Below are 15280 nucleotides of genomic sequence, written 5' to 3'. Positions count from 1 at the left end.
GTTGATTTTCAGCTAGCCAAAAATAGGGTTTATTTTTGGACTCTCAATTCTGTTACATTAGTCTGTATATCTGTCTTTATATTAGTACCACATTGTTTTGTTGACTGGAGCTTTAAAATAAGTTTTGAAATGTGAAAGTGTGAGTTCACCAACTTTCTTCATTTTGAAGATTATTTTGATTATTTGTAGTCCTTTGCATTTGCATATGAATTTTAGTCTATTCTGAAAATAATATAGTAACCACAACTTTCTCTTGGTTACTCTTTGCCAAGAATATATTTTTACATCTTTCACTTTCAACGTATTTGTGTCTTTGGATCTAAAACTAGAAATTGATTCACCAGTAGAGAGCATTTAGTTGGATCATTTATTTGAATCCATTCCATCAATCTCTGCCCTTTAACTAGTAAGTGCACATCATTTATATTAGAGGACTCACTGATAAAGAAGGACTTCTATAATTTTACTTTTTTTATGTTTTGTTCCCAAATTACCTGATTACTTCCTTCTTTTGTGTTTAATTGTTCCTTCCCTTTATATTGGTTTTGTGACAAATTACATCTTTATATTGAATGCCCATTATCATAGATTCATAATTTTTATTTTGTGCACTTGGCTTTTAAACAATATTGTAAACAAAAAGAGGAGTTACAAAGGAGAAAACAAACTGGGATTTGTAGTTACCTTTGTAGTTAAGTTTGCTAGTATCTTTTATTTCATCTTAAGGTCTCAAGTTAACTTCTAGCATTCTTTCATTTCTGCCTAAAAGGCTTCCTTTAGCATATCTTCTATGGCAGATCTTCTAATGACAGACTTCCATAGGTTTTGTTTATGTGGTAATGTCTTAATTTTGCCTTCATTTTTGAAGGTTAGTTTTTCCAGATATAGATTTATGTCTTTTGCATTTTTTTCTATCAGCACTTTACATATGTCATCCCACCATCTTTTAGCCTCTGTGTTTTCTGAGAAATAGGCTGTCAATCTGATAGAACTTCCCTTATACGTAAGGAGTTCTTTCTTACTGCTTTCATGAGTCTCTCTTTGTCTGTCTTTCAACAATTAGAATATGTGTTGGTATTGATTTCTCTCTGTTTATCTTACTTCAAGTTCATTGATCTTCTTGAAGATGTAGACTCATTTCTTCTATCAAATCTGAGAAAATTTCAACCATTATTACTTTAAGTATCTTCCTTCCCATTTCCTCTCTTATAATTGTGAGACTCACATTATGCATATATTGGTACACTAGATGGGTGTTTCCACAAGTCTCTTAAGTCTTATTCATTAATTTTTTCTTGCTCCTGAAATCGGATAATTTCTATTGACCTACATTACTATGGTAAGTCTGGATGTTAAATTCTTTCCTCTCCTTTAAGGTTTTTGTTGCTTTCTGTGTGGGTAGTAACTATTTTGATGAATTTCCTATACTACTGTAGTCTGTATTCTTTCTCATGTGTGGTCTTTGAATTCACTGATCAGTGTTTTGATTGCCTGTAGCCAACAATCAAAAAACTTTCCCAGTCTTTGCACCTTGACACTGCATTTGGCCTTCTCCTTCAATATTTGGCCAGGCCATTTACAGTTCTGTCTTAGCCTGCACTCCCTGCTTGCCCTGAGCCTAATGATCAGCTAGAGGTGAAAGTTCATGGTCTTTTCTGAGCTTGTGTAATGTCCTGGATATGTGTGTGGCTTTCTAAATTGCCCTAGAGACGTTTGCCTCTTTAACTTTTCTTCCAGCTTTTCAGCATGCCTTTTGCTTGCCTCAACCTAAATTTTTGCCCCAAGTGGCAGTGGATTGTCCATTTGCCTTGTGTTTTTCATGAATACTTTTTGTATAACCAACAACTTTCCCATCCTGAGAAATTTCCAAGTTAGGCAAAATAAAGGCAAATGCCATGTGTCAGTTCTTTGGTAACCCACAGACAGGTCAAAACAGACAAACACAATTCTTTGAGAATGAGGTCTGTTTTACTTTCTTCAGAACCAGGGACCAGAGTACAACACTGGGAACAGATGTTGCTATCTTCAGGACTGCCGCCATGCTGTTGAGAGGGATGGAACAAGGGCAAATAAAATTGTCAAAAGTTTTCCTTTCGTTTTTAAGTCACCTTTATTTTGATTCAGTGCTTGTTTTGGAGATGGCAGCTCCACTTTTATTCCTACTGATCCCTTCCCAGTTAAAGTGGGGCACCCACTATACCTCCTACTTGCCTACAAATGTGGGTGTAAGATCAGATCCTTGCTATTCTCTGCTGCCATCAGAGAGAGGAGAAGCAGAGAACTGGTTCATATTGTTTTGCTCAACAATTCATATTGTTTTGTGTATGTAGAAGTTCAATTCTTCTGAGGACCCCAGTGGCACCAGAAGAGGCTGAGGGGGAGTAGGGGAGTAGGAATGCCAATTGGTCATACCTCATACCACCATTTTCCACTTTGGTAATGCTGGATAGGTGTGAAGGCTCAGGTCTGCGCTGAGCACTGATGACACTAGATGAAGGGGAAGTAGGGTGCCCATTACCTTTCACTGTACTCCTTTATTCTCTCTACCTTGCTAATATTTGGAGGAGTGGATGTTCATCTTCGTACTGAGCCTCCAAGTATGAAGGGGAAGAGAAGGATTGGGGTAGGGGTTGGGAGGAAAACAAGATTTCCTTTTAGCTCCAGTTCTGTCTTATTAATGCCTTGATTGGGTGGAGTTTCAGTTCCATAATGAGTTCAGCTGACATGAGTTGACTTAGTAGGGTGGACTGAGTTCCAGCTAGCCCTGCTTCAGTCTTGCTGATGATAGATGGAGGTGAAGACTTAGCTCCCTTTGGACCCATTGACAAGGTGGAGTTATTGTGGAGGAGCTTAGTGGTGACTAGCCTTGTCTCCCACCAGCTATTTAAGTCCCATTTTTGTCTGATGGCATGTGAAGGCTCGGCTCACTACTAGATTCTATTAACTCTACTCTAGAGATGGAATCAGATGAGCACCTGTTTTTGCCATTCAGGAGACAGAAGATTAGCTTCTCACTCAGCCTCACTAGCAGTATCCCAGAATGGAAATTGGAGCACTGCCTGGAGTCATTGGGCAGAGGATGGAAAATAACTTCTTATGTAACTTACAGACACCACCCAGTGGATTTGATTTCTGTCTGCTTTGACCTGGTAGAGAATGGAAAATTGCCTTCCTCCTTGGCCTGACCAAGACTTCTATGAGGTGCAGTAGGGTGGAGTGAAAGAGTCATCCCCACCTTATTCTAGTGAAACTGTTACAGGTATGGGGGCTACGATTTTTTTTCCTGTTTGTGTTTAGATAAAGTAGAGTGGAATTTGGTGGCAGTGGTAAAGGTAAAAGGCTGAGTGGAATGTGGCATGAGGGTTTTGGGTTTACAGCAGCAGTGACCAAAGGGAGGTTGTGGCAGGCTGCACACTGATGAAGCTGGACATAAATTTATGGACATAGACACCTGGGCCTCTGAATTAATGCTGTTTTTTACTTCCTTATCCAACTGACATCCATTTTCATCAGTTAATAGCCTATATGACTTTAGAAGTGGTATGTGACCCCAGAGCCTCATCAGATACTGTCATGTAGGAAGAGGGCCCTGCAAATTCTTCAGCACTAAACTCAAGGGATTTAATGGTTAACTTATTTGGATGGGTGTGGTAGAGGCTGGTTCTCACTATGAGGAAATGTGAGGCAGTCAGAGTTTCCAGGAAATTTAGTAACTACTGTGGTGGCTGGGGCTTTCCATTTAAGAAAGAAATCAAGAGCCAGGTGGGATGGAATCAGTCTGGAAAGACACACAAACTAGGTGCAATGAGATAATGCCATCCTAAATCAATACTTGATGCTGTTACTTTATGGGTAGGCAGAATCATCATGGAACAAAATACAAAGTCTGGCAGTAGATTCATTAATATTAATATATAATATATGATTGCAGTTTTTTTAAACAGTGTGAAATGAACAATAATTCATTCAATATTGTTGGGCATGAAACTGGAAAATGATACATTTAAATCACTACTTCCTATCTTGAATCAAAATAATTTTGAGTTAAATACAATATTTTAATGTAAATAAACAAAAGCATAAAAGATCTAGCAGGAAATGTTTGTAATCTGAAAGTAAGGAATGGCTTCCTAAGTATACGTCACAATTTAGAAAGCATAACAGAAAAGCTGGACAACTCGATCCACACACACACACACGCAAATCCTCATAATCAAAAAAACAGACAATATACAAATCAAAGGTTAGCTGCAAATTAGAAAAAAAAAATTGTAACTTTATTACAATAAAGTGCTGATTTCTTTACAATGTGTCAGCCTTACAAAGTAGATAATATACCAAGTCATAAATACGTGTATATGTGTGTTAAGCAAATAAAATAGAAAAAAGGAACACATTGTTTTTTAAGCTGATGAAAAGATGCTCAAACAACATTTTAATAATAGAACTAAAAATAAAATAAGTCAATTGAGGAACGTTTTTTTCACTGATTTGAGTGGTAAAAAGTGATAGAAAGATTAGATAGCTTGATAGATGATAGTTGATCACGGCTTAGCAAAGCAGTCTCATTTACCTGTCCATGAGGATGACATGGTAGAACTCAGTGAAAGTCATTTGGCAATACCTAAAACAGAGACCAAAAATCAACACATCTACAAGTAACTCTATCTAGTAATTCTTATCCTCAGTGTTTATTCTATAAGTATTCTCCTACCTATGGGAAATGAGGCATCTATTGCAGCATGGTTTGTGCTAGCAAAAATTAGAAACCATATAAATACTGATCCACAAAAGACTGATCAAGTAAACTATGGCACTTAATAGAATAGAATATCTGGTGGCAAGGGGGGCATTTAAAAGAAAGCAGCAGCTATAAATGTATTTAGGTAGAATGATAACCAGGAAATATTAAGTAGGAATAAATAAATATGTACATATGTGTGTGTTCTTGTAAATTAAACCAAATTTGAAACTAGTAAAATGTGTTACTTCTAAGGAGGAGCAATCAGTAGGTAGGGACCAATGGGGACTAGCTTTTCACCTTTTATACTTTGTATCTTTGTACATGTATTTCCACAAAATATATGTTCAAGTTAGTAAAGAAGCAAACACCCACCTAAATTACAATAAAACGCTGTGCAAAGAATTTATAGCCCTTAGCTCTAGCCTAATATATGCCTTCATGTCTTTAGATCAGTTCCTTAGCAACTGAGGCAGCCCTATACTTATAAGTTCAATGAAAAGACTAATGAAGAAACATTTCTAGGCTCATTTGGTCCACTGTAAGCTATCAGCCATTCACATCCTAACCGGCCAGCTTTTTTTTTTTTTTTTTTTGTCATTAGGGCACCACCTTCAGTGGACAACTTGCTCATTGAAAAGTCTGACGTAGGAAAGAAATTCTTTTCAAAAAGGCCTCCTTTATCTTATTCACAATTAAATAAGATGTCATAGGAATACTGGCTTTAGTTTCCTCAGTCTCCTAAAAGAAAAGCAATAGCCTAATCAGAGTAGCCATCATCATGATGTAACTTGTCTATCAAAAGGTTGGAAGGACTTTTAAGTTCTAGATTGATTTGTTTGCTGCTTCATGCATATGTGCTATAATTGCTTTCAAATCGACACTTTCAGAATAGACACTTGTTTTTCATTCAAGAACTCTGTGCCTTTGGTAGCTTATCTAAGTGTGCACCTCAAAATAAAGTTCTGTAATTTTAAAAATAAATTCATTATCCACAAATTGTCACCTAGGAAAATAAACCTTTTAGAGGAAGTTGCAGATCCACATATTTGAGTGAACTACTGCTCTTCATTTTCCAACTAGCTCTTGCCTGAGTGTTGCATGTGTGTATGTGTGTTCTTTGATGTTTTATCTTTCCCTCTTCCCTCCTTTGTATGTATTTAATATGACCATTAATTATAAGCGTATTTTTCCAACTCATAGTAGCTCATAGTGAGGAGATTATCTGAAGCCTTATGATTGTAGGTCAAAGTCTCTTGGTCCAAGTGTGAAACCATTAGTCCGATCATCTTCTAAATCCTCTTCCCATTGAGATGTTTGCTATGTATTTATATAGATGGAATTATTTGAAAATATATCTTAGCTTTAATTACTCTGCCAATTGGAAACTATTATGTACCCCAGAAAAGCCATGTTTTAATCCTGAGCCAATCTTGTGAGAGCAACCTTTTCTTTTAAAACTGATTTAATATTGTACATGTAGGAACTTTTGATTAGGTTATCTCCATGGAGATGTGGTTCACCCAATTGTGGTTGTCACCTGTTTATTAGATGGAGATGTGGCTCCACCCATTCACGATGAGTCTTGATTAGTTTACTAGTGTCCTTTAAAAGGGGAAACATTTTGGAGAAACAACAGATGCAGACACTTGGAGAAAAGTTGCTTCAGAGCTGACAGACAGGCAGAACTGACAGAAGATGCTTGAGTGCCGAAGAGAACAGCCATCTAGACACGGACAGAGCCCAGCAGATGTTGTCATGTGCCTTCTCATGAGATGCTAAAGAAGCTAGAATCTAGAGCTGTGTCCCGGAGAAACTAAGTGAAGGCTTAGAGAGGAAACCACTGGCATAAGAAGCAGGAAGCAACAAACCTGAAACAAAGAGCAGCAGACTCCAGCCACATGCCTTCCCAGATCAGACTTCCTTGAGCCAAGGTACCTTTCTCTGGAAACCTTAGTATATATAAACCTTATATAAGAACATATATATGGCCTTAGAATTGTAAATTGTACATAATGAATTCCCTTTATAAAAACTGTTCCATTTCTGGTATATTTACATCTGCTCCATTTCTGGTATATTTGCAGATTTAGCAAATCAAAGCAATTACTATGAGAGTTGAATGAAGGCTTTTATAATATAAAATATTGATATTCTCACACATCTATTACAGGGACCTTGGAAAGGGTGAAAGTTTCAATTTCCTCTGCTTTGTATCTATTTCACTTAGCATTATGAGCATTTAATGAGATCAGACCTATGAAAGTGCTTTTTGTACATGGAAATTTTGCAATAGAAGCCTTAGTTCGATTGTAAGCAAATCAATGTTGATAAGCCTGAGAAACTTCCAAGATAGTAAGCCCAGCTAAGGATTGGGCACAAAAATGGATTTTCACCATTCTAAAGTAAAACTTGTATGAAGGCAAAAATCACATATTCAAGTTTCGCAGTTTTGAGACTAAATGGGAGAACTCCTGAACCTACCATTTTGTCACAAATGTTGCTTTGTGAATAGCAGTTCTGTGCTAGAGCTTTGTTTTTGTTCCAACACTGCAACTGCTGTGCTTGCTATGATTCTGTTATTCCACCACGACTTGATCAATGGGACTGCAGCTATGTAACTGATTTTACATCAGACAGCATAGGTCTCTTTGATTAATCTCCTCCTGTTATGTTTAAAAGATGGAAAACCCCCTGAGGATTCCCATTTGCTGTCCTTCTTTGCAGAGATCAGAGACAAATAGTTCCTTCCTGTATTATTCTTGTCTTGTGTAAAGAGGATTTGTACAAAAAGTCCCTTGTGTAAACAGTATCGAAAAATTGTTCTAAAGGATTAAAGCTCCTGTAATGATCTGACCCCAGCAGTGTGTCTTCTTTCAGGCTGCTTTGGAGCAACCAGGTTTAGCTTTCTCATAATGATACTCTATACCTGAAATGAAAAATTTGTCAGCCAGTCAGTCAAAATGAGGCAATAATAAAACCAGGCTTTGCTTCACATTAATATAAATAAAAATGATGGTGGGCTTAATATATTAAGATACATACAATGTAGCAACTTAAACTAGAAATAAAATATATGGTGTTTTTAGGGGCTCTGAGGGCAGACTGAGCTACGTAAGTGGGACTACTAAACATAGAGAAAGGCAAAGAAAAGGGAAATGAAAATATAGTTATAATAAAGTAGTAATATTGAAATCTGAAAAACACTTTCCAATTGATAGTTTTAGGGCTTGTGGCAAATGGATTTTTTTTAAGTACTACATCAGAAAGTTGTTCAGTGTCAGTTATGCCACAAACAGGTAGTTTGGTCTGACCTCAAAAGAGTTTGGATTGGTGAATCGTTAACAAATTAATCCAACAAAGCACTGCTTTTATTTCCAGGCCAAGGTGAGTAAAAAAGACTAATGTTTGCATCTTAAACTGGGATCACTGAACAGCTAGCTCTCAAAAGCATTGACAATGTTCTAAAGATTAAAATCAAATTGCTTTCATTTCCCAGTGCCTGCCTATGCACAAAAGGAAAAAAAAACGAATTCAAATTGTTAGGGAGTTGATTGTGTAAAGATGGTGGTTAGGAAGCCCTAGAAATCAATTCCTGCACCAGAACAACTATTGACATGGCAGGTACTGTCTGAATCAACTATTCTGAAACTCCATAGTCTAGTATAACACTGTGCAGCATGCAAGGAAGAAGCTGATAAACTGTGGTATTAAGGAATTGTATTAGGGACAGTGACCACCACCCCTCCATAACAGAGCTTCATGGTAGGTGTCAGTGGAGTCCTCTATCCTGGGCCCTGGTGCAACTTGCTCATGCCAGCATGGGAAATATAGATCTAGTTCTCCAAGATGTGGAGGTGTGCAGTCCAATCTCTCATCCCTGCTTCAGATCAGTTGGCTGCCCAGTTCTGAGTCAAGCCGCTGTTCCAACCAGCCAGGGAAAAAAGAAGCAAAGAAGCCTTAAAGATAGTACCCTTCCTCAAAACTACAGAAAACAGTTAAATGGCTGCATTAACTAGCAAGTACTGAATCAAGAAAATGCACCTTGAAAAAGCTATAAGAGCAACTCCTGTGCCTTTGCTGGCTCCTCCCTCAGCCTCTCTGTAGCAAAGTCTGAAGCCTGCACTTCCACCTAGCCTTGTTCTTGCTGGGAAAGGCTGACCTAGAAGCCCTTTCTCAGAATTTACCCTCCAGACAAAAGCAGCTTGGGACATCTAGAGCAAGTTGTATCTGAAAAAAGTTACAGTGGAGGACATTTCATGTGAATAAGCCCCCAAAATTTTATTTCCTGAATTCACTGGTTAGTTTTACAGACTTGCAATTCACATAGTGTTACATAACCTGAACTTGAAAACATTTTAAGAAAATTACTAGTTGCCAGTTACACTTGCCACCATTTGAAGAGTTTCTAAAGCATGCACACCATAAACAAAAATACTCTGAAATGTTTTCCATTATAAAATGCTATTTGAAGTGGGATTCTGAGGATTTAAAAAGAAAAAGCAGGAAATATGAGAGATTCCTTTACTCCAGACATTCCCAGATCCTATAATATGCTGATGTTATTGTAGATCTCTAGAATGAATTACATTACACATCCCTGTGCATACACACACACACACACACACACATGCACACATTTATGTAATTTGACAATGGAATCCTTTACCTCAGATTCCATGTTATGGGATTAGTGCTCCTTAAAATAAACTTTTTAATTGCTACCTTAAGCTATTCCACAAGATAATGTCCTCCAGGGGATTCATTAGGATACGTTATCCAATGGGGATTTTGATATATTTGATCATCAGGAATCTTACAATGTGGCTCAAAGGCTTTGGATTATTTATGAGTCTCCACACATACGACTTTTATTATTTTGGGGGTTAGTATGTCCTTAATACATTATATGTGTGTGGAAAATAATTTCATTTTATTTTATTTTTTCTTTCTAGTTTTACAAGCAATTATGTGAATGTTTATATGCATGAGTCCTCTGGGCTTTTCTAGACAGCCTGTCAAAAGCATTAACATTTACCTCTAATGTGGAATATTTTACAGGTTTCTATCAAAATGCCAACATATAGTTTTAGATTTCTATACTCTATCTAGCTAGATATGTATTTGATTGTGTTGTTTGCCATTTAATAACAACCCCTGTAAGAAAAAAGTCATGAAGAATCAAGGAACAATTTCTGTTCTTATGTGCCTATGATAGAGATAAATAGGAGAATTATGAGATAGCATTTTTTGATTTGAGAAATATTTTTTACTTCACTCTATTTCATAAACTCTATGAATGGCATTATTTTTTATCCGCTGTTTTATTGCCTTTTTTGCTGTTTTGTTGATTTTTTTAAATCTTCCTGTGTGTCATATATTAGGGAGTTGATGCCATCATTGCATAAAAAGCAATTTCTTTACACTTGGACTCAGCTGTGCTTCCCTAAACAGCAAAACAAAGATTCCTCCAAGTATTCAAGCAGCTGTCCACTGATGTTTTATCTGTTCTAAATTTCAAAGTAGTATTCTTTTCAGTAGTTTCATTCTTTGTGTTTGAACAGGTAAAGCAGTCTCTTTATTTGCTGTACCCCTCACTTTGTATATGTAAAAGAAAAAGAAAACAAAAAAGCGAATTGACTGAAAGCTTAAAATTCAATTTGAAAAATTCCCCATTTCTACTGCTTTAGCTGAACTTTTATTTCCACTGCAAGTGGCACTGTTACAAACATGCCATTTGCGTGACCTCCTTTGTCCTTATTCTTGTCCTCTAGCAGTAATTAGTTTGCACTTTGTGACTGGTTTCTGTTGCCTAGAGTGCCTGGAGTTAATCATGTCAGGCAGGAATTTGTGTTAGCTTAGAGGGTTTATATTACAATACTAATTGTACAATTCATCTAAGGATCGGTGAGTGCAAGAACTCCCATGCAGTCTCTTGCAGAAGAGGGAGCATAAATCTAAGCTGAGGCAAGACCTCTCTCTAGCAACTTCGCATGGAAGGCATTAGACACTGTAAATTGCAGTGAAAAGTTGGTATGGATTACATTTTTCTGTCAACAACCTCTGAAAACAGTGAACAAGATATAAACAAAGGGAAATTCTTGCTAAACTTTCCAGAATGGAGATTAAATATAAAAAAGATCCCAAGGAAAGAGGAAGTTACAATATAACTTACATTCTTGTATGTTATATGCTTTTGTAGAATATCAGGGAAGAAAAATATTGCCCATGTTTTCCAAAAATTATATATATATAATTTATATTATCATAAAAATATGATATTTATATCTATAATTTATATATATAGAGAGAAACATGTTTCAGAAAGCCTTTGAGCACACAGAAAACATATGTAGAATATATACGCATATACATATTTTTGGAAAATTTAGCATTTTAGATCAAAGTAAATTGGTTTAAATTATGGAATAGAATATTAAATTCAAATTAATATTTAAGATAAAATACCAGTATTCTAATAATTTTTTTAAAGATTTAAAGTGATATCTGAACTGTAACTAGTCCACCAGGATCACTCTTTCATATCTCTCTAGTATATATATGATTCATTAAAAGGATTGTGAAACCTTGTGCTTAATCTGTTCTGTAGCCACAAACATCATAATCGTATCTGCATATCTTATGTTGAGGATATGCATGCACATAGATCTAAGATAGCCAAACCACAGATCTATCTATAAAAACTCAATAATATTAACTTTATCATGTAACTGTATAGAGGTAATTTTGAGGTGGAAAATACTTTGTATTGTACTTGAAATTTTTCTGTAATTTTGAGATGTTTCAAATCAGAAACAAAGGCAGTGCTTTTAAAATTTGAGTACAAACTGAAGGGAAAAAAATGTATGCTTGACATCAAGGTAAGTACAAAACATAATTATGGAAATGAAAGAAAAGCATCATAAAACAAATGTGTTTGCTAAAAAAGGTATTATCAAAGTCGGTTTAATAAAATGTGGTATCAACACACACACACACACAAAGAAACCACAAGGAAACAAACTAAAAAAAAATACTGATGTGACTTACTAAATTTCATTAGTAAATTTTTTTTACCATCTTTGTCCAGTCCTTTCACAAGTACATTATAAAAATAAGAGCAAACAGATATATAGGCTGTATCATGCCCCAGGGCACTGTTCTAAGTACTTTGCTGATACTACTTAATTCTAACAACAATCTTATGAGATAATTAATGAGTTAATATTAATTCCCACCTTAAAGTTAAGGAAACTGAGGCCAAGAGACATTAAGTAACTTGTCTAAGGTCACCCAGCTAGGATAAGGTGAAACTGGTTTAGGATTACATTCTGACTTCATAACATTCTGTAAAGGGACTATTATTATTCCTAATTTGACAAATTGGTAAACTAACCTCAGAGAAATCAAATGACCAGTCCAAAATCACGCTGATATTGAAAAGTATAGACTAGTCCCAAGAACCATCCTGCAGGGCCATGGAGAAGTTCTGGAACCACTGTTTGTTCAGTTGTGAGAGGACAGTGCCTCTGTTGTGCCAACACCTGTACTATCAATTTAGAACTGTGCTGTCCAAAACAGGAGCTGTGAGCTACACTGTCCAAAACAGGAACTGTCTATATGTATGTGAATTAAAATTAAATAAAATAAAAACTTCAGTGTCTCAGTCATGCTCACTGCCTTTCACATGCTCAGTAGTCAACACATGGCCTTCATATTGGACAATACAGACCACTGGCCATCTCCACTATTACTGGAAGCTCTTTTGGACAGTGATGAATCCAGAGATAGCTTTGTAAGGGCACAATAATTACTTTTTCAAAAGGAAAGTTGGAATATTCTTCATATTCTTTTAATTAAATAACAAAAGCAAGAGCACTCTCTATCCAAGAGATAGATAACATTTAACTGTGTTTTCTTTGGAGTAGCTTTGTCAGATTTCTTCTATTAACTCACCAGTTAGGGAAGAAAAAAATCCCATCAGCCCACAAATCCCAACCTAGGTTTTCAGTCTGTGGTCATGATACCTGCTGTGCCTGCAAACTCACACCCTGTGGATTTCTAGTCCATTGGCTTGGAATCCCCAGATACTGCTTCTGTGTTTGGTATTCTGTGTGTTTCTGTTACTCAATAATGTATTGCCTGGGGAACTACTAGCAGAGAAAATAGAAAAGAAAGTGTCTAGAAATACTAGCAGCTGCTGATTGCTAAAACCTTATCCACTAGGATTGCTACATACCTAGTCCTCATCTATAGAGGCATTTTTACTGTCTGAGCATATGGTAATAGAATTCTTGTGTTGAGCAGATGCTTCATTTAGGCTACTGGCCGATTTTAGAGAATAAAGGGAAGTTTTCCTGCATAATTTATGAAATAGAATGTGATGTTCACAGGGGGAAAAAAAAACAAAACAACCCTAGGAGAGAGAAGGATTGGTGATAGAGTTGAGTGCTACCTGTGTAAAGAAACAGGAGAGAAGAGACCTTTAGCTCTTGTACAAGAAAAAAAAATACTCTGTAAAGAACAAAATGCCAAATGGATTTAGTCATTGTTTATGTAGCATCAGTTGTAAAATGTCTGCACAACATCCTCAGGTAACATTTACATCCTGACCCAAAACACTATGTTGACTTTTTTTTCCCTCAGGGAATTGGAGGGTGTGGAGCTTGAGAAGGAGGATATGTTACAACTCATATCATAATAGAAATTGGAATTCCATCTAGGATTGTTTGCATAAAATGAAGAAAATCTTGCAACCGAACCATGAAGTACATCCATACTATGTAAGAAAAGAGATGTGGAAGGTTAGTGGTCATAAGTGTAGGTGCTGAAAGCATGCTGGATGGGTTGGAATTAAAACCCAGACATTTACTAGCTTTTTAAACTTGAGAAAGCAACTTTACATCAATTGTGATATATTGTTGAACATATAGCTAGCTATTATTTATTATTCCTTCATTTTATTCAATATTTTTCTCCAAATTTATTGTTTTAATTTTAACTTCTGCTTAAGATGTAGAAAGTTGAGGAAAAAAACAAAGTACTGCTGTTAACCTAACGACAAATACAAGTCAAATATTCTAAAAAATTGAGTTTTAAGTCTATCATACTGTTGAGGGGATAAAGAACCTAGAAAATTGAAAGCCCCTCTTTGGAGGGAAAAGTCACTCAGCTCTTTCATCTTTAGCAGAACAGCAAAAGAGAAAAACATCATAAATGCAGATAATATCATATTTGAAATTTGTATGGATTTTAAAGATCAAATGTAGGCAGGAATAGTGGGTTGGAATCTCAAAGAGTCCCAGACTCAAAGTGAGACTGCTTCCACTTACCAGTTATTTGCCATGAGTCTTGATCCAATGCTTATAAAAAAAATGGTAGTTGAACAGTAAGCTGAAAGAGACTTTCTTAAAGCCTACTTGCATGGGTCCTACTCAAATCTGAGGGAAGAGCAAAAAAATTGAGGAAACAAAACTTTGAAGTACTCAAATCCTAAGCCATGTTAAAGAGACTGTATTAATTCAAAGCATTTGATGTCTGAGGTAAACTGACTCTAATTAAAGCAAAAACAAATTCCAGCCAGAGTTTAATCTGAACTAGATTGATTCAAGACCCCAAGATAGCAGCCTGACTGAAGAAGAGGCATGTATTGTTCTGGTGTTAAAATTGTTTACTTAATTCTACACTGTACTTTTATATTTACTGTCTGGGATTCACCCAACCATTACTTTATATTTGAAGGAGCAATACAACATGATCTTTACCAAGAGGATAAAACATACCTGAAGATGGCAAAAATTAGGAAATTACCAGACTGAGACTTTTTTAAAGTGTATTTAATTTTTTTTTTAGGAAGTTAATAGAGGGGAGGGATTTGGCAACAGCATGAACAGATTAATGAAAGACAAATGACAGAAATAAAAGTTAAAAAATGATAGATAAAGACATATTTGATTAGCTTATAAACAGAATGAAAACTACAGATTGAAGAATGTAAACTTGAAAATAGGTCCATAAAATGAATGAAAGAAAAGATGAAATGGAACTCAGCATTTTTTATGTGAGAACAATATCACATTGCCTAATATATGTGCAATTGGAGCCTAAGAAGGAAGAGAAGAGAGAGAAAATGGAGGAGCAGAAGTATTTTTTTCCAAAATTAATGAAATACATCAAGCCACATATCCAATGAACAGGGTGATTTTTTTTTAATTATACTCCACAGATGATAATCAAACTTTTGAAAAACAAAGATAAAGAAAAAATTTCACAAACGTGTATAAAGAAGCACATTATTTACAAATAATAGCAATGGGAAAAAATGACAGCTGGCTTGCCATTATAAACAAAAGAGGCAAAATCAATGGTATAATATTTTAAAATTGCTAAAAGATGAAAATACAAACCACCACTAAGCTTGAAATACTACATATAGCAAAAATATCTTATATATTCCAGACAAATAATGACGTTTTATTTATAAAATTATGGCTGACAATTTAAAGCAAAAATAAAAGGAATTTTATGCTTCATTGCATG

At 35.7% G+C, this 15280-nt stretch overlaps 1 long non-coding RNA gene across 1 annotated transcript; it reads right to left on the bottom strand.

Annotated features, from left to right (window-relative positions):
- Window positions 1-4436: 4436 nt before the first annotated feature.
- Window positions 4437-12840, bottom strand: LOC143687979 (uncharacterized). The gene is made up of 3 exons (XR_013177770.1): window positions 12698-12840; window positions 6613-6693; window positions 4437-4624 (listed from the first exon to the last, which is right to left on the bottom strand). It is a non-coding gene; the product is annotated as an uncharacterized LOC143687979 (long non-coding RNA).
- Between the last annotated feature and the right edge of the window lie 2440 nt (window positions 12841-15280).

Source organism: Tamandua tetradactyla, chromosome 1 (assembly GCF_023851605.1).
Source record: "Tamandua tetradactyla isolate mTamTet1 chromosome 1, mTamTet1.pri, whole genome shotgun sequence".
Taxonomy (NCBI): Eukaryota; Metazoa; Chordata; class Mammalia; order Pilosa; family Myrmecophagidae; genus Tamandua; species Tamandua tetradactyla.
This window is presented reverse-complemented; position numbering and strand designations above follow the sequence as displayed.